Source organism: Anolis carolinensis, chromosome 1, assembly GCF_035594765.1.
Source record: "Anolis carolinensis isolate JA03-04 chromosome 1, rAnoCar3.1.pri, whole genome shotgun sequence".
NCBI lineage: Eukaryota > Metazoa > Chordata > Lepidosauria > Squamata > Dactyloidae > Anolis > Anolis carolinensis.
This window is the reverse complement of record NC_085841.1, coordinates 202196137-202219306: the sequence shown is the minus strand read 5'-3', so window position 1 is coordinate 202219306 and position 23170 is coordinate 202196137. Positions and strand designations below refer to the sequence as shown.

The following is a 23170-nucleotide window of genomic DNA, read 5'->3' as shown; positions in this document are numbered from 1 at the left end:
ACGTTGCTGTGGCAAAGTGGTGGTGGTATTGGTTAAAAATTGTTGTGGAATTTTTATTTGATGTTATTTGTATTTTTTAATTAATTTTATTGTAACTTATCTTTTTATTTATTATATTTTATTTTCTTGTATTATTTTTAGTTATTTTCTGTTATTGTAGTATTTTATTGTATTAATTTTTAGTGTTTTTAATTATTGTTTAGTGTTTTTTAATTATTTCTATTGTATTATTTGTATTTATTTTATTTTTTATTCTTTTATTATTATTTGTGTTTTTATTATTTTATTTTATTATTTGTATGTATTATTTTATTATTTTATTATATTATTTTTATTTATGTTTTTTAATTGTATTATTTTTTAATTTGTTTTTTGTATTTATTTTAGTATTTTCGTTTCTCTTTGTATTGGGTTGCTCTGAGTTGTGTGGTCTGCCTGGTCATGTTCCAAATGTATTGTCTCCTGATGTTTTGCCTGCGTGTATGACAGGCATCCTCAGAGGTTGTGAAATGTGTTGTAACGAAAGGAAGTGGGGTTGATATATCTGTGGAATGACCAGGGTGGAAGAAAGAACTGTTGTCTGCTTTAGGCAAGTGTGAATGTTGGAATTGGCACTGAATAGCCTTGTAGCTTCAAAGCCTGGATGGTTCCTGCCTGCCTGGAATGAACAAAATGTGGCTCCCAGTATTTAAAAAATCTGTGAAATCAGGACAGTTAACTAAAGAACAGCACTGAGCAATCAGGGAATTCCAGACATAATGTATTGAGGGCCAGCTAACATCTCCCAACAAAGGATTCCTCTCCGAAGCAGGAAGTAGGCAGGCCTTGAAGGTGGAAGGGCATTCAACGGCAATCAAGGTGGGGAAGTGGAACATTCACAGTCGCCTGAGACAGGTAAGAGTTGTCCCATCCTGGATATCATTGGTGAGATAAAAATAAACATCCCACTTGTCTGTTTTCAAACAGATCTCATAATCTCTGAGGATGCCTGGCATAGACATGGATGGCAGTTTGGCAGCAGATAGGGTCGTGAGGGAATGAGAGGTTTAATTGCCTTTCCTGAATCCCTTCTTATTATCCAACATATCCAATGTTCTGCCAGGGTGTTTATGTTGGATAAGTGAGACTCTACTGTATCTATCTATATATATAATAAAAGTGAATGTTTGTATCGGAGTATGTATCAGCGTTTTGATTGGCCTGGCGGAATATGTGCTGGCCTTTTGATTGGCCTGGCAGAATATGGATCAGCTTTCTAATTGGCCGGCCGGAATATGGGCCAGCTCTGATTGGCCGCCACTTTCACAGGCCACTGGGATCGCTGAGGGAAAAACTACTACCAACTGCCTTCGTTCGGCCTACTTCTCTCCTCAGAACGATGCTAGCTTTGGGACAGTTAACAGCCTCGGCCTACACTTTGGTAATCCAAAACACCACTGCCACCACCAGAAAGGCCGGACCTGGACCAAACTTGTCACACATCACCCCATGAACCCACTGACAACGGATGGCCCCTCTGCTGACATGTTTAAGGCCTTCCAGGCTGGCCCCTCGCTGCTAGGCCGAAAAGGAGGACGCCATCTTGCCTCAGCTTTCAACTTCTTTGTAAGGCCCTACTTTCCTCAAAAGGCAGCAGAGAACATTGTTATTATCTTTTTAACGATATGCTTATGAACACTTCTAGCCCCCAAAGCCCCAATCCAAGCCTCCTTTGATCATTTTGCTAACACCTTTCAGGCCTTGCAGCCTGGCTCCATTGTGCTAGGCCGCAAAAGAGGCAGCCATCTTCCCTGTTCCACATGGTTCCAAACAGAGCAGCTTTTGCCTGTGTCTTTTGGATACAGCACTCTCCTTCAACAAGGTAAGGCGGCAGTACGTAAATACTATTCACAGCAGACTTAAGAGAAAATAATGACTATCTTTTTATTCTTTCCTTTTAAGGATCGTTTACTCGTTTACTGAGGCAAAAAACTACCACAGAGCAGGCTTTGGCCTACTCACTCTAACAGGCTTGACACATACAGTCTCCATGGCCTACTATACATCCGGGCCCTGTTTGGAGTGGGATGGAGCACGGATGATGGACTTGCATATGGGAGCTGTAGTTCACCTGCCCCCACTGAACCCAGCTGTCTTATTTATACTACTATTGCTTGACATTACTTTTATGTTTTATTTATATGGTGGATGTTAGCACGTGGCTTAATGACCTTGCAAGCCACTTTGGGTCCATTGCAGAAAGGCGGGGGAGAAATATCAGAATTAAATAAATACATAAATAAATAAATGTCTCAATGGTATGTATGGTTGGAATGACCTTCTATCGGGAGGGCTTGAATGGTCTCTTCCTTTGTGGCAGATGGGGCTGGACTGGATGACCTTCAGAGACCCCTTTCAAATCTAGGACTCTCTCTATCTCCCAATCGTATTTGTGACTGGATGGCCATCTGTCGGGAGGGCTTGGATGGTGTCTTCCTCTATGGCAGAAGGGGGTTCAACTAGATGGGCACCCCTTCTAACTCTAGGATTGTATGGAAGCCTTTAAACCAGGCACGGGCCAACTTGGGCCCTCCAGGTGTTTTGGACTCCAACTCCCACAATTCCAGACAGCCTACCCCATGATGCAGTTTATGTCCTGGTCAACTTGGGCCCTCCAGGTGTTTTGGACTCCAACTCCCACAATTCCAGACAGCCTACCCCATGATGCAGTTTATGTCCTGGTGCCGTTTGCGGGATGATGGACCATGGGTGATGGGATATGTAGTACTTTCAATCGCTACAATTCCCACAGGCCACTGCGATGCCCACCAGTGACAGAACTGGACCAAACTTGGCACACAGATGGGACATGCAGTACCTTCACTCGCTTCTTGAGACCACAGCAACTGCTACATATGACAGAACTGAACCAAATTTGGTATATATATCCCAAATGACACACTTTATATGTTGCAGCAGTTTGGGGGAGGATAGACCAAGGACGATGGGATTTGCAGTACCTTCATCCAATTCACCTCCCACAGGCCGCTGTGATTCCCATGAATGACAAAACTGTACCAAACTTGATACAAAGGTGCAATGTGGCCCCCTTTACGTCCTGATCTGGTTTGATGCAGGATGGACCTTGGATGATGCGATTTGCAGTACCCTTATCCTATTCACCTCCCACGGACCACTGTGATACCCATGAAAGATGAAACTGTACCTTACTTGGCATACAGGTGCAATGTCACACAATTTATGTCCTGGTGTGGTTTGCAGGAGAATGCACCAAGGATGATGGGATTTCCAGTACCTTCATCCAATTCAACTCCCACAGACCACTGTGATGCCCATGAATGATGAAACTGTACCAAACTTGACCTATAGGTGCAATGTGGCCCACTTTACATCCTCCTATCATTTGAGGGAGCAACAGACCATGGATGATGGGATTGACAGTATCTTCACTCACTTCCCCAGACCACTGCAACCCTCACCAATGTCTGATCAAGACCAAACTTGACACATCGAGTCCCCATGACCTGCTTTACATCCTGAAGCTGTTTGGAAGGGGATCGACCATGGACTTGCATATGGGAGTTGTAGTTCACCCGTACCAACTAAAGCCAACTGACACTGGATAGAGACTGAACTTGGAACAAAGGCAAACAATTCAGTTCTCAAATAACCCGGGCACCGCCGGGTCCCCAAGCTAGTATCTTATATTATCTGCTTAGAACTGGATTATATGAGGCTCCTTCTACACAGCTGAATAAAATGCACACTGAAGTGGATTATATGGCAGTGTGGACTCAAGATAATCCAGTTCAAAGCAGATAATATAAGATTATAAATGGGTTATATAGCTGTGTGGAAGGGGCTTGAGTCTACAATGCCATATAATCCAGTTCAAATAAGATAATCTGTATTTTAATAGGCAGTGTGGAAGAGAGAGTGAGGCCTGAGTAGGTTGCTAGGAGAACAAGTGGGCGGAGCTTAGTCTTCTAACTGGCAGCAATTGGCTAAAGACAATTATTCCTCTCCTTCTAATTAGGACTTTATTTTTCTTTTCTGTTTGTTGTCGGAACGTAGGGGCAAGAATGGTGGATTGTGCTGCCAAATTTCTAGGTTCTGGGGCTTGTACTTTTGTTGTTTAGTGGGAGGGGAGGACACCATTTGTCTTTTATATATATAGATTGGAAGAGGTTGGTCTTCTCTCCATCTAGGTTGTCCACATGTGCTTTGGAGTCAACACTGTATAAAGGCTCCTGGTTTGCCAGGAACACTGATCTGCATACCTTAAAGCAGTGGTTCTCAACCTGGGTCCCCAGATGTTTTTGGCCTTCAACTCCCAGAAATCCTAACAGCTGGTAAACTAGCTGGGATTTCTGGGAATTGTAGGCCAAAAGTATCTGGGGACCCCAGGCTGAGAACTACTGCTTTAAATGAGAGACTTTTTCCTGGAATATACGTGAGAACCAAATTAAAAGCAACGCAGAACAATCTTCATATCTATGGGGAATATATTTCTAAATTTATCATGGAAATAGGAAACAGTGAACAATAATGAATTCTTGTGCAATTAATACCTTCTGCTGGAAGTTACCATAGAATTGCCCTGGAAAACCTTGAAAATTCCTTCTCTTGGAATTTACTAGATCCCTCAGGATAACTCTATGGTCATTTCTGCTAACAGCATACCATAACACTAACTCAAGAATCTAGAAAAGTCTTAAAGAGGATATATTTTATTGGATGTGGATATATGAAACTGTGGGTACAGCTACCATGGGCATGGAGAGTGTACTATATCTCATTAAAATAGTAGAGTATTGAAACCATACATGTCAAATTTAAGGCCCATGGGCCCGATCGGCTCTGCAATGTCATTTTATGTGGCCCTCCAGATGCTGGACTACAATTCGCGTATCCTTCATCATAAGACATCATGACTAGAGCTGATGAGAGTTGTGTTATAGTAATATCTGCAAGGCTACAATTTGTTTTCTTTAGTCAGATTAGTGTGGTTTGAATGTAGAAACAAAGCTTGTGGATATGATTTCTGACTTTAAATGTATTTCAACCTTCCTCAATCTCAGAGCCACAAGTGTTGCTAGGTTGCAATTCTCATTATCCCTAATCTACATGGTGGCTCATCAAACATGATGGGAGCTGTTATTAAATAACATTTGGGGACACAAACAGGGTAAAAACTAAAAAGCACCAACCATTATTTAAAAAACAAATAGTTCGTCCTCTGTATCCACAGATTTTCAATCCATGAATTCAATGGACCTTTGAAGGCAACCATAAGGCTGATGTGACTCTTGATGAAAATGGGTTTGACACTTCTGGCCTTTTCTTGTCTTTAGGACCATTGTTTTGATGTCCTCTGGGAAAACTGGAGGGTCCATCAGTAATTTAGTAAAGCAGCAATCACTGGTGGAACAATTAATGATGGTACATCACCTCCACAGGCATCTTGTTCCTCTTCTTTCATAGATTAAACAGTTTTTATGGTTTTAGTGAGGTGAAGTTGCAATATCATGTGGAGATATCTCCAAAAATACTTACAAATTAAATATCATTGTTAGGGAAGACATTGTCTCAGCTCACCAAAATAACAACAATGACATGCATATAAATTAATCCCAGGGCTGTAATCCAGAAAATCGTTTGACTCACCCTCAGAGATGCCTTGGCAGTGTCTATTTTAGCAGCATTCCTTTGCACAGCATGCCAAACTGGATTGGAAACTTCAGGGAAATTGAAGCACTTTATATTAGACAGCATGGAGGTACTGCTGTTCGAAGTGGGGGGAGCCAAAAGTCTTGCTGGGAATTCATTAACCATGGGATGCACTAAAAAGAGTTGTCTAGCAGGCTGTGGTCTTTTAAAGATTTCAGGCACAAGGCTAAATTTAAAATTGGAAGGAAGGAACCAGCTTCAAGCACTTTTTAAGGCAAACCTTTTCTTCAGAGTCGGCACCAATTCCAATGCATAAGCATGAACGACTGGTAATTAGCAAGCGAAGCTAAAGAAGAACTGTATTTAGCTCAGTAACTTTTAAAATAGAGTTATTTCCGTTTGTTTACTGATTGTCTCTTGCCGCTGAAGGCTAATGAACTGGTAATGGATCTGTCAAAAATCTGCAAAGAGACAAAGACCTCTAAATGTTGCCATTTTAGTCGATGAAAGCTGCTATTATACTTTCCAAACACCTGATATTCATAAACATGACAGTGGAGAAGGACTTAGCATTCAATGGGAGTAGAGAGACAGCAGAGTAATTTATACACTACAGAAGTGGAAGTACAGAGAGAGAAACTGTGTGTCATGAAAATACAAGTGGTGGGGGGCTGGAAAATATAGTAATCAAATTTTCTGTCACATTGCTGACTAGGGTTGCTTCCAAATGTTTGAGATTTAGATACACCCAGGATTTGTGGTCCTCAGGATCACAATGTCAGTGGGCGAATAGTTATTTTTCCCTTATCAGGGCCTATGAAAGTAATAGAATCACACTCTTTTTTATTCCTTCCTCTCTCTATCACCACCACCACCAATTACCTGCCAGTTCAGGACTCAAGGTAGTTTATTACAGAGATTGTTGTTAAAATAGTTTAATTTTTTTTAAAAAAATGGAAAACTTAAAAGTGATGAAACTATCAAAAATAGAATCAAACTTTTTAAAAATAACAACAACAAAGGTAACATGTAGGAAAAAATCCATCAGACTGTTTAGGTTAGATGGGCCTTCTACAGTAATTCCTCAAAGGCCTGTCTAAAGAGAGAACCATTCATGGAAAGAACGGATGAAGGGTTTCTCCCATATTCCCACCAGATACACTTCTGTGGACAGTGGGGTACATAGAATAGCCTCCCCAGGAGATTTCAAATCATAGACAGTGTTAGATCCCAGTTACCTTTGGCCTGACCCCGGGTTCGCCTTCGACCAGGATGAAGAATATGTTGATATTTCTCCGAGTCAGCTTGACCCAGTGAGTTTACAGCTGCCGGTTGTTGACAGTTCACAGCCAGCTCTAATTAAAAGGGAAAATGCAGAGGATAACTCTACTCCCTCACCAGATGTCCTAAGCTCTCCAGAATCCGTGTCCTTCAACAGGAGGCGTTATCTTAACCAACAAAGATCTCAGAAACAATTGCTGAGGAGAAGCGCCCATTTGGCTGAGCGTGGAGACTCTTGCTAGAAGCCTTTCCCTTGGGAACTTTGGAGAGGAAGGCCCCTTGGGGGGAAGACTCTGCACTTCAATAAAAGCCTTGCTCACAGTAGTTTCCCTGCGGTGTCAACATTACTCAACGTTAAGAAGGTTCATCGCCTCAAGTTCCCAGCCTCTTGACTCGGGTGGCCAGCAGTCGCTGTTACGAGTAGACTGGGATTGAGTCTACTTCTCTGTTGTTTCATGTACTAAGTTTTATTTCTACGCTCTCAAGTTCCTGCCTTATGTCTAAGAACTATTCATGAACATTTGAACCCTGTTTGTGTTCCTTGCTTGTCGAATTGATTCCCCACTCAAACGCTGTTTCGGTATCTGGACTTTGGACTCTAATACTGGACATATTCCTTGACATTTCTGGACTATCTTACCTTTTCTTAAAGGGCTATTGCTTGCTCAACTTTTCCACCAATTCATTTTTGGATTACTATTTGCTTTAATAAAGATATTAAAAGATTATTGGCCTCAGTGTTGGTTTTCAGTGCTCTCGCTGCCTGGATTGTAACAGACAGGTTCAAAAGGAAGAATGTGATCCTTCAAATATCCTGGACCTGTAGGAAAGTATATGGACTTCATCACATTGATGAGGTCATGCGTTCCTATTTGGCAGCCTCCATAACAAATCGGTGGGACAACAGGACCATCCAGATGCCCCATACTCTGTCTCGCCAGCAGCAACACTTCCCCATCACACTTGGGCAAGCTCAACTGGGGCAAATGCATCTTAGAATGCTGAAATGTCCTTAAATCCTTTCTACAAGGTAAAAACACACACTGTTTTTGGCAATAGCTGTAATTTAGGAAATTTGCCAGAAATTGACTTTTTGGGGTTCTAGAAAAGGCCAAATGTAACATAGGTGAGACTGGGGCTGGCACATGATCTTATGGCTGAGAGGGGATTGAAATGTGGATCTATTTATTACCCGTACTGACACTACCACATTGGCTCTTATATCTCTTCTCACATAAGTGTCCCATTTAGATAAACAGCAGTATGTATACATGACTATTTTGCTTACCACAAAAGGGATGTGATAAGTTTAAGTCATATAATGAATTTTACATGGTTGTGTGACTTGAGTTAACAACTGTTGTGGTGAGATGTTTAAAAGAGCCACAATAAAAATCTTTTGAAAATATATTCCTTTTGCGTCATTTCATTTCAAATTGTCCTTTGATCTAGGCTGGGAACTTTGCTTTACTCTGAAAAACGTGTTGCTATCTGACCCAAAGCACCAGCCTCTTAAATGAAACCATTAGGATCAAAAATACTATCTTGCTTCATGTCAGTTGATTTATTGGAATGTACAGAATGAATCATCCAGGCCATAGTATTTCCTATTTCTAAATACAGTTGTGGAAACTGGGCTGTGTAGAAAGCTGTCAGAAACAAAAACTAATATGAAATGTGGGGCTGACAAATGTGTTATTCCACAACTTCCATAGACCAAGAAAGAAAAAAATGAATGGCTTTCAGAGCAAATCAAGCCTGAATCCTCACCAAAAGTGAAAATGATTAAACTGGGGCTATCATATTTGGACATATCATGGAATAATAGGACTCTTTTTTTTAAAAAAAAATGCTTGGTAAATGGGGAAAGCATTAGGAAAACAGGGAGGCTGCAATACAGGTGGAAAGATTCAATCAAGGAAGTCACAGTCCTAAGTTTTCAGAGCCTGAGAAGGGCAGTTGATAATGGGATATTTACTGTCCCTCCTTCAAATTTAGATATACAACTACAAGTGGAACACCCTGTAGATTTACTTAATATGACCACCAAGCATTTGACAGCTATGTGTAAAAACAAAACTTGCCGGCCATCTCAGAAAGGCAAGAGAGCACAGTGCTGTGCAGAATTATAGCAGTTTGGAATAGCATTAACTGCTGGGCAGAATGCTGTAGAATTCTGGGATTTAGATTTTTATTAAGTATTTTCCATTTTCTGTCAGAGATCTCTGGTACTACAAGACACTAAAAATTCCAGAATTTCATAGAATGAAACTATGGTAAATCATTCTGCATTGTGGTTGCCTCCAAGGACCTCATTAAAAAGGTAAAGGTTTCCCCTGACATTAAGTCCAGTCATGTCCGACTCTGGGGGTTGGTGCTCATCTCCATTTCTAAGCCAAAGAGCTGGTGTTGTCCGGAGACATCTCCAAGGTCATGTGGCCGACATGACTTCATGGAATGCCGTTACCTTCCCACCAGAGGAAATCTACTCACATTTGCATGTTTTTGAACTGCTAGGTTGGCAGGAGCTGGAGCTAACAGCGGGCGCTCACTCCGCTCCCTGGGTTTGAACCTGGTACCTTTCGGTCTGCAAGTTCAGCAAATCAGCGCTTTAACACACTGAACCATCGGAGGCTCCCCAAGGACCTCATTACATTTACCAAAACAAGTGTTATAAGACACTTCAAGCCTTCCTAAGGAACGGAACCCATGTCAGCCATCACACAACATTGTGTGACTTCTGGCGGAGGCTCTGCCACTTTTTCATGTTGTGCTGGCTCCTGTTTGGACCAAACTTCCCATGTGTGATAGGGGAAGCATCATCACACTTTCCATTTTGCCACAATTGCTGGTGATACAGCAATGGGGGGGGGCTTCCCCCACGTGATAAGGTCATAAGATTCTCCAGTATCTCCTCCCACTTTCAGCATGATGGAAAGACACCAAGCAGGATTTCTTCCTACTTTGTCCAAAAATGCCTCTGTTCAGAATAAGTGATTCTTTCCTTTGTGGGACTAAGTACACATACACACTGGGGGGGGGGGGGGTCCACACAGACTGTAACCAACATAAAAATGCTGGTTCCAAGCAGCATGGAGGGCAAATATAGATGCCCTAAACCACTTCTGCCTAGTTGTGCTGAAGCTGGTTCAGCAGAGCTAGGCATGAGGTGACTTTCCTACACTCCTTGCACCCTCATTCCAGAAAAAAAATACAGAAAAACATCCCTTACCTTCACCATAGGGTTTGTTCTTTCTGAATCAGCATCATGAGGAAGCAACAGTGCCTGGAGCAGTAAGTTTTGTATCATTTCCTGACTGAAGCTGATGCAGGAAGTACAGCCTGCAAAGATGGTCAGGGATCCTTTTCTGTTATTTTTGGCTGGAATGGGGATGCAAAGAGGCAGGAAGACATTGCAACCCAATTCCCCAGGCTACCTGAGCCTGAGGAGTACAGGATGGCTGTGGGGATGCAATCTTCATTACAGGTTAAATTGCATTAGCCCTTGTGCATCGTGTGGACACATCAGGCTATTGCATTTCCTAAATTGCATTAAATGGCAGTGTAGCTACAACCCGGAGCCCCGGTGGCGAAGTGCGTTAAAGGTCCCAGGTTCAAACCCCGGGAACGGCGTAAGAGGCCGCTGTTAGCTCCAGCTCCTGCCAACCTAGCAGTTCGAAAACATGCCAATGTCAGTAGATCAATAGGTACCACTCCGGCGGGAAGGTAACGGCGCTCCATGCAGTCATGCTGGCCACATGACCTTGGAGGTGTCTACGGACAATACCGGCTCTTCGGCTTAGAAATGGAGATGAGCACCAACCCCCAGAGTCAGATATGACTGGACTTAATGTCAGGGGAAACCTTTACCTTTACCTTATGGGCACATACATCCCAAATTAGATTTTGGGAAATCTAATGAGGCAGTTAATCCAAGGACATCCATACTGTTAACCTAATCATTTCCAAAGCTATCATAGCAAGTATTTCCTTCCTCTGTGATGACATGCTGATGGAGACATAAGAACTTAAGTAACCCACTGCACTAGAAAATTATCTGTCTCAGGCTGCAAGCTGTTTCTGCATTCTGCCTCTTGAGAGTTGCTGTTGTTTCAGCAAATATATGACAAGGACAAAGATGGACAGAGACAATTAAATGAGTTTCTCATGGGCTTTCTGTAATGTATAAGATAAGGATTTGTAACCAAGCCCCCCAAAGCTCCTAATATATAGCAGAGTAAGTAGGTTGCTTTGGTTTCTTACCTATAGTAAAACATTAAACAGCTCACGTCAGGGTTGCCTGGAGCATAATGTTAGCTGTATTTCAGGATTGTTTGTGTCAGGAAATGTTTGTATGTGTGTGTTCCTGCCAGTTCATTCTAAGAGCACCAAGTTGTAGATATACGTACATTAGGAAGCCATAAAATCAATTTTGACTCCCTCAATGAGATATCTCCAAGTCACTATATTATCAATATCCCTGCTCAGGTCTAGCTATGGGTTCCTAGACTAATCCTAGGTTCCTAGACCTCATCAGATGGGTCGCTGGAATCACCACACATCATGGCAAATCCGGAGGTGCCCATCTGGGGGCATGGGGAACCCGTTGCCCCACACCCCATAATGCCCAATTCACCTGAGTCCCCATCCTAAGGGGGGGAGCATTGACCACCTGACTTCTCCCCATTGTTTCTGGTGCAAGATGGGAAGCATCCTGTGTTGTTGCTGTGGTGGCCTATGTTGATTCCACAATGGTTTACCCATAAAGCCCTGCCAAAAGTTCCTCTACATTGTGGGATGGGAGCCAGTGGGCTCCATTGGTAAACTATTGCTGAACCGGCATATGCCACTGATGTAAGCTCCATCTGATGAGGGCGTAAATCTATTCATCTGTAATGCAGTTTTCCTCTTTTACTACTGCCTTTCATTTCACCAAGCATTGTTGTTCTTTCTAGTAAGTCTTGATATGTCCAAAGATGGACAGTCTCAGTTTCATCATCTTGGCTTTTAAGGAGCATTCAGGATTGATTTTCTCTAGAACCCATTATTTGTCTTTTTAGCAATGCAATGTATCTTGAGAACCCTACATTTCGCTATATTTCAAATTAATGGAATTTCTTCATATCAGCTTTCATCACTGTTCAGCTTTTAAATCATACATAGATATGGGAAATATGATGACATGAAGAAGCCTGTTGGTATTCAGTCCTGGGAGATCTTGTCCAAATTCTTCATAGCGGCCTTCTACGTTCTAGTGTTCTTGACTGAAGTTTCCACTCTGAGTTATGACTCAACCAAGATGGAAAAATTCCTGAAATCAGCCTTTACAAATACAGTAGAGTCTTACTTATTCAAGCCTCGCTTATCCAAGCATCTGGATTATCCAATGCATTTTTGTAGTCAATGTTTTCAATATATCATGATATTTTGGTGCTAAATTCATAAATACAGTAATTACTACATAGCATTACTGCGTATTGAACTACTTTTTTTTGTCAAATTTGTTGTTAAACATGATGTTTTGGTGCTTAATTTGTAAAATCATAACCTAATTTGATGTTTAATAGGCTTTTCCTTAATCCCTCCTTATTATCCAAGTTATTCGCTTATCCAAGCTTCTGCTGGCCCGTTTAGCTTGCATAAGTGAGACTCTACTGTATGTAAATAGCATTCAAAGGGAGCAAGGGCAACACTAACAAATCCATCACTGATACTGGATTTAGACTGATTGAGTTCAAAATCAACACTAATCTGTACAGCTTGGAAATTTTACATGTTGTGAAGGTAGTTCTCAGAATTCTCCAGCCTTCTCTGCTTCATCCCATGGGAAACCAGAGGCATTTGTTGAACATGTTTTCCAGCCTCTCCTTATGACCTCAGATTCTCTCAGTCCTTTCCTTCTCTTCAGTTACACCTCTATTATTCTTCACTGGGATTTATTTTCTACTATAGTTCCAGAGCATTCCACCACAGAATTGAAAGTCTGACCTTGGCGATATGTTTCCTTTCATGTCTGTTTTGCATGCCCTTTTGAGATTCTTGCCTAGGGAATAGAAAAGGGTTAGGTAAAGCAACTTGTCTAGTCAGAACTCATTTCACGGAACAGAGCACTAGACAAGGCAAATATAGCAGCCTATATGAATTTGGACTGTTTTTTTTAAAAACAAGGTGATTGAAAACAAAATTGTGGAGTAGAGTATGGCCTCCAATACTGTAGTACTGCAATTCTCCTCACCACCTGCCAGCATAGCCTATCCTGGAGGATTATGGGAGCTACAGCCCAATAGGATCTGAAAGGGCATGGGTTTCTTGCTCCATTGTAGATGATCAGACACGTTTAAATGCCCTTGATTCTATTTCATTATATATGCATATTGCACACACAACAACAACAAAAAAACATCTTTGATGTATTATGGCAGGGGTCCTCAAACTTTTTAAGTTCATGGTCCCTCAGATTGTTGAGGGGCCAAATTATCATTTTTTTAAAATGAACAAATTTCCTATGCACACTGCCCATGTTTTATTTGTAGTGCGAACCCCCCCCCCCACAATAATTCTTTATTTACTACATTTATACCCCACCCTCTCTCACCCCGAAGGGGACTCAGAGCAGCTTACAAGTTGTATGTACATACAATATATTATATTATTAGCATAGCACAATATTAGCATTATATATTACTATATTGTACTATACCACTATACCGTAATATTATCGGTATTACATTTAATATATAATATATAATTAATATTATTATATTATACAATATTATTGTATTGTTTTATTATTAGTATTAGCTGCCCTGAGTCCCCTATTGGGTGAGAAGGGCGGGGGTAGAAATACTGTAATAAATAAATAAGTATTATATTGTATTACATTATAATATTACAGTAGAGTCTCACTTATCCAAGATAAACGGGCCGGCAGAACATTGGATAAGCGAAAATCTTGGATAATAAGGAGGGATTGAGAAAAAAGCCTATTAAACATAAAATTACATTATGATTTTACAAATTAAGCACCAAAACGTCATGTTTTACAAGAAATTGACAGAAAAAGCAGTTCAATACACAGTAATGTTATGTAGTAATTACTGTATTTACAAATTTAGCACCAAAACATTGCAACTTTTACTACAAAAACAATCTATATATATAAAAGAGTGATGGCATCACGGCAATTCACAAAACAATAAAAGTACAGGCCCCCCAACCTCAAAATTTGACAACACAACCCATCATCCACGCCTCAAGGTTGATACAACAAAAAGAAAAGAAAAATAAAGTCCTAATTAGAGGGAGAGCAATAATTTTTTTATCCAATTACTGCCAGTTTAGAGGGCTAATCTCTGCCCACTGGGTTGCCTAGCAACCAAGGGACAGCCAGGTTTCAGTTAGGGGACAGGCAGATTTAGGCCTCACTTAGACGTCTTCCACAGATTATCTAATTTGCACTGGATTATATGGCAGTGTAGACTCAAGGCCCTTCCACACAGCTATATAACCCATTTATAATCTTATAGTATCTGCTTTGCACTGGATTATCTTGACTCCACACTGCCATATAATCCACTTCAGTGTGCATTTTATACAGCTGTGAAGAAGGGGCCTCATATAATCCAGTTCTAAGCAGATAATATAAGATTATCAATATACAGTAGAGTCTCACTTATCCAACATAAACAGGCCGGCAGGATAAGTGAATATGTTGGATAATAAGAAGGGATTCAGGAAAAGCCGATTAAACATCAAATTAGGTAATCGTTACACAAATTAAGCACCAAACCATCATATTATACAACAAATTTGACAGAAAAAGTAGTTCCATGCGCAATAATGCTATGTAGTATTTACAGTAGAGTCTCACTTATCCAACACTCGCTTATCCAACGTTCTGGATTATCCAATGCATTTTTGTAGTCAATGCTTTCAATATATCGTGATATTTTGGTGCTAAATTCATAAATACAGTAATTACTATATAGCATTACTGTGTACTGAACTACTTTTTCTGACAAATTTGTTGTCTAACATGATGTTTTGGTGCTTAATTTGTAAAATCATAACTTAATTTGATGTTTAATAGGGTTACCCTTAATTCCTCATTATCCAACATATTCGCTTATCCAATGTTCTGCCGCCCCGTTTATGTTGGATAAGTGAGATTCTACTGTACTGTATTTACAAATTTACCACTAAAATATCACAATGAATTTAAAACACTGACTACAAAAACATTGATTATGAAAAGGCAGACTGCGTTGGATAATCCAGAACATTGTATAAGCGAATGTTGGATAAGTGAGATTCTTCTTTAATATGAAATAATTACTGGGATAGAATAATGCAGAACAATATAATCTCTAAAACCAGGACAGTAAATAAACAGGGGAATTCCACACAGGAAACAATCAGGGCCAGCTAACACCTCCCAACAAAGTATTCCCATCATCAAAGTCTGGCAAATCCTCTGTTTTCTCAGGGCCACAGACAGTAGAAGCACATAAAATATCGCAAACAACACCACTCTGAAAACAAGGGAATTCCAGACAGGAAAGAATCAGGGCCAGCTAACACCTCCCAACAAAGTATTCCCATCATCAAAGTCTGGCAAATCCTGTTTTCTCAGGGCCACAGACAGTAGAAGCACAGAAAATATCGCAAAAAACACCACTCTGAAAACAAGGGAATTCCAGACAGGAAACAATCAGGGCCAGCTAACACCTCCCAACAAAAAATTCACTCAGGGAGGAAACAGCCAGGCTTTAACGCTGCAAGGCCATTACATCCTAATCATTTTTCCTAATTGCAGCATTCATACTTGCCTCCAACAAACAAAAACAAAAAACCAATCAGAAATATTGTATATTCACAACCTTTACAAAATAATAACCCCTGATGGCGCAGCGTGTTAAAGCGCTGAGCTGCTGAACTTCTGGACCGAAAGGCCACAGGTTTGAATTGGGGGAGCGGAGAGAGCCCCCACTGTTAGCCCCAGCTTCTGCCAACCCAGAAGTTCGAAAACATGCAAATGTGAGTGCATCAATAGGTACTGCTCCGGCGGGAAGGTAACGCCGCTCCATGTAGTCATCCCACATGACCTTGGAGGAGTCTACGGACAACGCCGGCTCTTCGGCTTAGAAATGGAGATGAGCACCAACCCCCAGAGTCAGACACGACTGGACTTAATCTCTGGGGAAAACCTTTACCCTTGACCTTAACTACCACCAATTCCTCAATACTTTATTTCCCATACCACCAGACTTCGCCACAGACTGCCTTGGATAATACAGAACCTTGGATAAGTGAGCTTGGATAGGTGAGACTCTACTGTATTATCAATATTATATGTATACACAATATATTATATTATTACCATAGCACAATATTAGTAAATGAAAGAACAATACAATATTTAAAAATAAAAACAATTTTAACCAACATACTGTAAACCTATCAGGATTTCAATGGGAAGTGTGGGCCTGCTTCTGGCCAATGAGATAGTCAAGTTAAGTTGTTGTTGTTGTTGTTGTTGTTGTGTGCCTTCAAGTCATTTCAGACTTTGGGTGAGCCTAAGTCGAAAATTGACGGCAGGGGCCAGGTAAATTACCTTGGAGGGCTGCATCCGGCCCCCGGGCCTTAGTTTGGGGACCCCTGTATTATGGTCTACATGTGATTTTCATGCTTTTCTTCTCCTTTTCATTAGCAAAAAAAGCATGGTGACAGGCTGAATATACTCATGTTGTTAGTACTTGGAACTAAACACCTTTCCTGGCCTTTCTTGGATTAATTTAAAGGATTCATTTCATATAACAATCAGTTATACTAAAGTCACTTTTCTCAACAAAATGAGAAAAGAGAAATGAAAGGTAGTGCTTTTGATAGTGCTTTTCCTGCACGGCAAGGAGTTGGACTAGATGGTCCATGTGGCCTCTTCCAATTCTATTTTATGATTATATGATAGAGAATTCATGGCTTGTGATCACTGAGCCATTAGAGATGTAATTGTCTTTCCCATTTATACTAAGAGTTTTAAAAAATTGTATTGTGTTTTTAAAACATTTTATGCTGCTTTGAATCTTATGTTGAGAGAAAATTGGAATATAAATTAATAAAAACATCAATGATGGAGGGGATGCTGTAGTAAATGACATTTCTGCCATTTCATAGCACCAAGATACATTTGAATATTGTGGAAATGGGAAGTGGTCAGAACTAATTATAGCTGGCAGGAGAATAGGAAAGAAAATTATGTAGATTATTTTCTTTGTCAGTTAGTTTGTTTGTTTATTGAATTTATGCCCTAAATTTTCCCCAGACTGGGAAAAGTCAATAGGTAAAAAGTTGTGAATGCATAAATCTGACAGAGGGATATATGCAGAATTCATCTTTATGGTTTACAAATTAGGAAATACATGTTGCCAATCTTTACATTTTTTTAATTGGAGCCAGTGGACATTGGTGAATAATGCTAAAATTCTGAACACTGACTCTTTGCAGGGTAGAAGTTGCATTGAGGGGAATGGCTTTCCCATAACTACTTTAAGAGAATTACCTAACCACCAATCATAACAGGAAAAAGTGTGGGCATGCTTCTTATTTTCTACAACATTATCATGAGTGTGTGAAATAATTCTATTATAAAAAAATAACTAAAACCTAGTTTGAGAACATGCGAAAATACCCCCTCTGAACAAATGTGCCTGGAGACTATGAAAAATAACAGTGGGAAAAAATTCCAACTTATATCTTATCTGAATACAAAATTCAGTCCTGAATAGCAAGTATGTAATTTAGGAGATATCAGTGTCCAATATAATTGACAGAAAGCACTTAGAAAATTGTGAAATGTCACTCTCTATTTCTTAAAATCCAATGACCTGTACTATGTGTTTAATAATTTTATTTTACTAATAGATTTAAATCTTACTCAATATCATGGGCATTGCTCAAGAATACTAGGCCTTTGTGGATTTCCTTCTCTGTTTGCTTTTTTCTTATTTTGTTCAAAATCAATAGAATTTTTTTTTTTTAAATGCAGCAGATAACACTTCTTTCCCTCTCACAATTTTTGGAATTGACAAGAGATGGACAAGTCCATCGGTTCAGCTTTCTGTTTTGTAAAGATTAAAAAAGAAAACAATTTAAATAGGTACATCTATTTTTGGCATGGTAGGTGCATCTACACTGTAGAATTAATACAGTTTCACACCACTTTAACTCTCTTGGCTCAAAGCTATGGAGCATGGTAGTTTTACAAAGTCTTAAGGCTTTTCTGCCGAATGGTGCTTGTGACGGTGCGAGTGGCGCCATCTATATGTTGAACTATAAGTTGCAAGATTTGAATTGTTGTATCATGCCTGATTTTGCCCTTACCCTGTAAATGTAGTTGGATTGGTTATTTATATCTGTCAATCAATGTTGTTTGTACCTGTTATATTGCTCACTCAGCAAAACTGTTTGGCTCCACCTCTTCCCCGAGTAGGACAGTGTTTCCTCTTTTCATTCCACCAGCAAGCTCTCTATCGGATGGACGTGAGAGAGAGACTTGGCACTAAAAGACCTTCAAAAGTTACCTCTCAGCACCAATTCTGAGGTTCTTACCCTTGGGACTCACACTTCATGTTCAGGGCCAACCTGAACAACGTTGAGGAGTCTCAAGCGCCTTCACATCAGTCCTTTGGCAACAGAGGAAGACTCTTGTCTTCAGACATAGGTCATTGGACTGAGGCTGAGTTTGCTCCGGCATTCACAGCCAGAGAAAGAGGGATCTGGACAAGCTCCACGGACTTAAACAATCAAAGACTGTAATGTATATTTTCTTTTACCCCCTTTGTGAACAATAAACCCAGTTTTTGAGTTATCTACAGTGTTTTGGTCCTTGGGAGTTCCAGTTTCCCTAAAGGAGGGCAAGAAGCAATCCCATGGGGAAAGATGTCACGTCCATGCCTCTTTCACTAAGAGTACAGCCCCAGGCGCGATGGCACAGTGCTGAGAGAAGCCTTCTTTTCCAGAAGTGCTGAGAGGACCCTTCTTTTCCAGAAGTGCTGAGAGAAGCCTTCTTTTCCAGAAGTACTGAGAGAGGAGCCTTCTTTTCCAGAACTGCTGAAAGAAGCCTTCCAGAAGTGCTAAGAAGGGAAAAGAAGGAGTGGAAGGGCCTTAAATTTGTCAAGCCCATAGTCTCCTAAAGATAAAGAAGTCAAAGGAAGCCAAGCCTTCAAAAATTGAGACATTTACAAGCTTTCCCGCTCTTTTGCATCTCAAGCCACCAGCAAATCCCTACATCCAGCTCTTGCAGCTGCAGCAAGTTCAAGCCTTCTGCAAAGTGGATACATTTGCTAGAAGCCTAGCCTTTGCAAAATTGAGACATTTGCTAGGTTTCCCGCCTTTTTTTGCATCTCAAGCAGCAAATTGATACATCCAGCTCTTGCAGCTGCAGCAAGTTCAAGCCTTCTGCAAAGTGGATACATTTTGCTAGAAGCCTAGCCTTTGCAAAATTGAAACATTTGCTAGGCTTCCTGCCTTTTCTGTTTCTCAAGCTAGCCAGCTAATCGCTACATTCAGCTCTTCAACTGCACAAGATCAAGCTTTTGGCAAAGTAGATACATTTCTCCAGAAGCCAGCCTTTACAGCTCAACCAAACCTCTTCCAGAAACCAGATTGCAAAGCAATAAATTTCCAACCTTCTGCAGTTCCTGTCATTTCTTCAAAGCCTGCTGCAAGTTTATGAAAGCCCAGGCTTAACTTCCCAGTTAAGCAGCTGTTTTAATTGTCTTGTTTAAAGTATTGCATTGCCTTTTTGTGTGCCTTTAATTGTATAGTTAATATAGTATTGCATTTTGTACTGTTTGAAACTTGGGATAAGTTTCTTTTTGAATTTCACAGAATGTCAAGTCATAGCAATGAGATTTTGCAAACAAGGGTCAAATCCCCCCGTCCTGTCAGAGAAAGGCACCCCACAGAGAAAACAATGCTCTGCCTTTTGCAGCAGGAAGGCCAGCTTAGGCAGAGGTTTAACAGAGCTTGGCAAAACCTGCCGACCATAGCTGATGCAATAAGGGCATCCCTTTGCCCAAAGGAAAAGGAAATTCTTAGGCAAGAATTTTTAAAGGCCTTCAATAATGGGAGTGCTGTTGCAGAAGAAATAATCTATGTACTGAACAAAATTAACACTCCAGAGTCTTTAGATAGGGCTAAGGAAATTTCTTTTAGCCTACAAGAAGAGAGGAGTCGCTACAGCGCGGTTCTATCTGAACCAGAGCCCAGTTCCTTATTCAAAGGTGCAGAAGAAAGGGTTCAAGGCTCCCCATGTGTAAGCCTTAGATCCAGTCTGCTTAAGATTCCATCTAATGATGCTAGCCTTAAATCCAAGCATTCATCTAGGCGAAGCAGTTCCTCCCAATCCATACATTCATTCATCAGTACTTCTTCCAAAGCAGCCCACTACAACAGAGAGACTGTCCGTTTGAAAATTAGAAAAGAGGTTTTAGAAGCAGAGGCATCTGCAGAAATGGCTAAGCAAGACCTTGCCTTCAATGAAGAGGAACTCCTCCTTCAACAGGCTAAAGCCAAGCAGAAACTGCTTCTAGCTCAGGCTAGGGCCCAACAAGAAGCTGACCTAGCACAGGCCAGGGCCCAGAGAGAAATAGAGTTTGCAATGGCTGAAACCAAGCAAGATGAGCTGCAACGGGATCTAGATCTGCTTCAAGTAAAAAGAGACACAGCACAAAAGATAGTCAGAGCTAACGTTCTAGCCAAAGCCCTATCACAGGAACTAACCCAAGAAAACCTTAGTTTCCTGCCAACACAAGAGCCTACAGCAAAGGTTTCAGCACATCTGCAACTGGAATCACCTGTAGTGCAGAGTCATATCTCCTTTCGCCACCTTGAAGATCGCTCACCTGTTCCAGTGTTCGCAACTTCAAGGCCAGCCCATTCCTCAGAAGTACAGCAAAGCACGGCCGGGAGAGTGCCATCATCTCTGTCAGAGTCCATCCCTGTACTTAGGCCTCAGAGATACCACTTGTCTACTTGGGAACGAAAGGATGACGTCTTTCAACAACATCCAGATGTCCATTCACATTGGCAAGGCATGGCCGGGAGTGAACCACTACATTCATCCCTGCATACCAAGTCAATTCTCCCATCGCTGAAGATGAAGGCTTCAGAGGTGCTGCCTGCCAGCAATCTGCTGAACCCAGCATCGCCTACCATCGCGACAAGATGTGTTCAACTGAAGAACATTGACTTCGTCGGGCCACATCACACTCCTCAGATGTACCCTTACACACTGGAATCTCAATTGGGTTCCCTCTTGCGAAATCCAAGAAGAGACATCAGAGACAAAGGCGTCCAGAAATTCACTGACTGACCGGATGACTACCTTCTGTGGAAAATCACTTTCATGAGGGCCATTCGAGATTTCAAGCTAGAAGCGGATGAAGAACTGTCCCTTCTTATGGCGTGGCTTGGACCCAGCTCAGCCGAGCAAGTAAAAAGACTTTACGCTGCTCATGTAGCAGACCCCCAAAGAGCTTTGTCCACAGCGTGGTCTCGCTTGGACCAGCGCTTCGGTGCGAGCACTGAGATAGAAGCATCCCTCATGGATTGACTCAACAGGTTCCCATCACTGAAGATGAAAGATTGCAAACAGCTTTGGGACTTTAGTGATCTTTTACTAGAGCTAGCTTCAGCCAAAGGAAATCCAGAGCTGCCAGGTTTAGCATGTCTGGACCAGCACACGTCACAGAGTGCCATTCTCTGCAAACTTCCTTTTCCTCTTCGAGAAGCTTGGGGGAAACAGGTGTTCAAGTACAAAGAGGAGAATGCAAATGTATACCCGCCCTTCACCTTTTTGGTGGATTTCGTCACTAGAGCAGCCCGTGAGAGGAATGACCCTCAAACAGGTCTTCTCGCTTTGTACCAAGACCTAAAGCCTGAAAAGACCTCCAAAGAAGACAAAGCCCAGGGCAAAGATCTTAGAAGGAACCTGAGTGTCAAGATGACAGACGCAGCTCCTGCAACTTCTGCTCAACCAGTCAGCAACAACACCATATCCTGTCCCATTCATCAAAGGCCACACAGCCTAGCTGAATGCAGAGAGTTCGCAAAGAAGCCTTACAAAGAACGACTCCAAATAGTTCAAAAGGCCAAGGTGTGCTTTAGATGCTGCGGCGCCACTATTCACTTCTCCAAGGACTGCAAACAAAAGGTTAAATGCCAACACTGCAACAGCATCAAGCATTGCTCTGCAATGCACAACTTCGATTCCCCTCAATTCAAAGCAAAGTCAAATTCTCCTGCCAAAGAAGAAACCAAAGAAGACCAAAAGCCTACAGAACCTCAGGTAGCCCTCAAGGCTCCTGCGGTTGCCTGCACCAAGCTTTGTCAAAATAGCCACAAGCCCAGGATTTGCCATCCAATCTGCCTGGCAGAGGTGTATCCAGACAAGCAGCCGTGGAATAAGAAAAGGGTCTACGTCGCCTTGGATGCCCAAAGTGACGCATCTCTTGCAACCCCAGAGTTCTTCGACATGTTCGACCTTCATACAGAGACAATATAATACACCATATCCACTTGTTCTGGAAAGAATAAGATGAATGGCAGAGTTGCAACAAAGTTCAAAATCTCGCCTGTTGGACAAAAGGCCAGGTACGATCTTCCTGACCTTATAGAATGCAGCCTGATTTCCAGGAACAAAGAACAGATAGCCACGACAGAGGTGGTACAAGCCCATCCTCATCTCAAAGGTATTCAAGATCTAATTCCAGCTTTGGACTTGGAAACAGACATCGTCATGCTTATGGGTGCAGATTGTCCCACACTGTTCCGTGTTAGCAACCAGATTGAAGGTCCTAAGGGATCACCCATGGCCCAGCAGTTGCCTTTAGGATGGACGGTGTTAGGCCCAGTCTGCCTGAACAAGATGTTCCAGCCTGTCACTAAAAGGCCTTCACTAATGCAAGGATGTGCCAGCCACATCTCAGTTTGCTGCCAGGGAGTAATGCCCGATTACTCTTCCATCATCGAAGTCACAGAGAGAGATGAGCAAACAGCCTTCTCTACAAATGAACAGAAGTTCCTTGAGATGATGAACAACCAAGTCACTCAAGACCCTGAAGGTAATTGGATAGCACCTTCACCTTTCAAGCCGGAAAGACCATCTCTACCCAACAACAGAGATGTTGCCCTTCATCGTCTCCTGTCCTTAAGAAGA

General features: G+C 41.5%; 1 long non-coding RNA gene across 1 annotated transcript; it reads left to right on the top strand.

Annotated features, from left to right (window-relative positions):
- The first annotated feature begins 245 nt into the window (after nt 1-245).
- LOC134294087 (uncharacterized) lies at nt 246-2283 on the top strand. The gene is made up of 2 exons (XR_010001069.1): nt 246-1861; nt 1942-2283. It is a non-coding gene; the product is annotated as an uncharacterized LOC134294087 (long non-coding RNA).
- The last annotated feature ends 20887 nt before the right edge of the window (nt 2284-23170 follow it).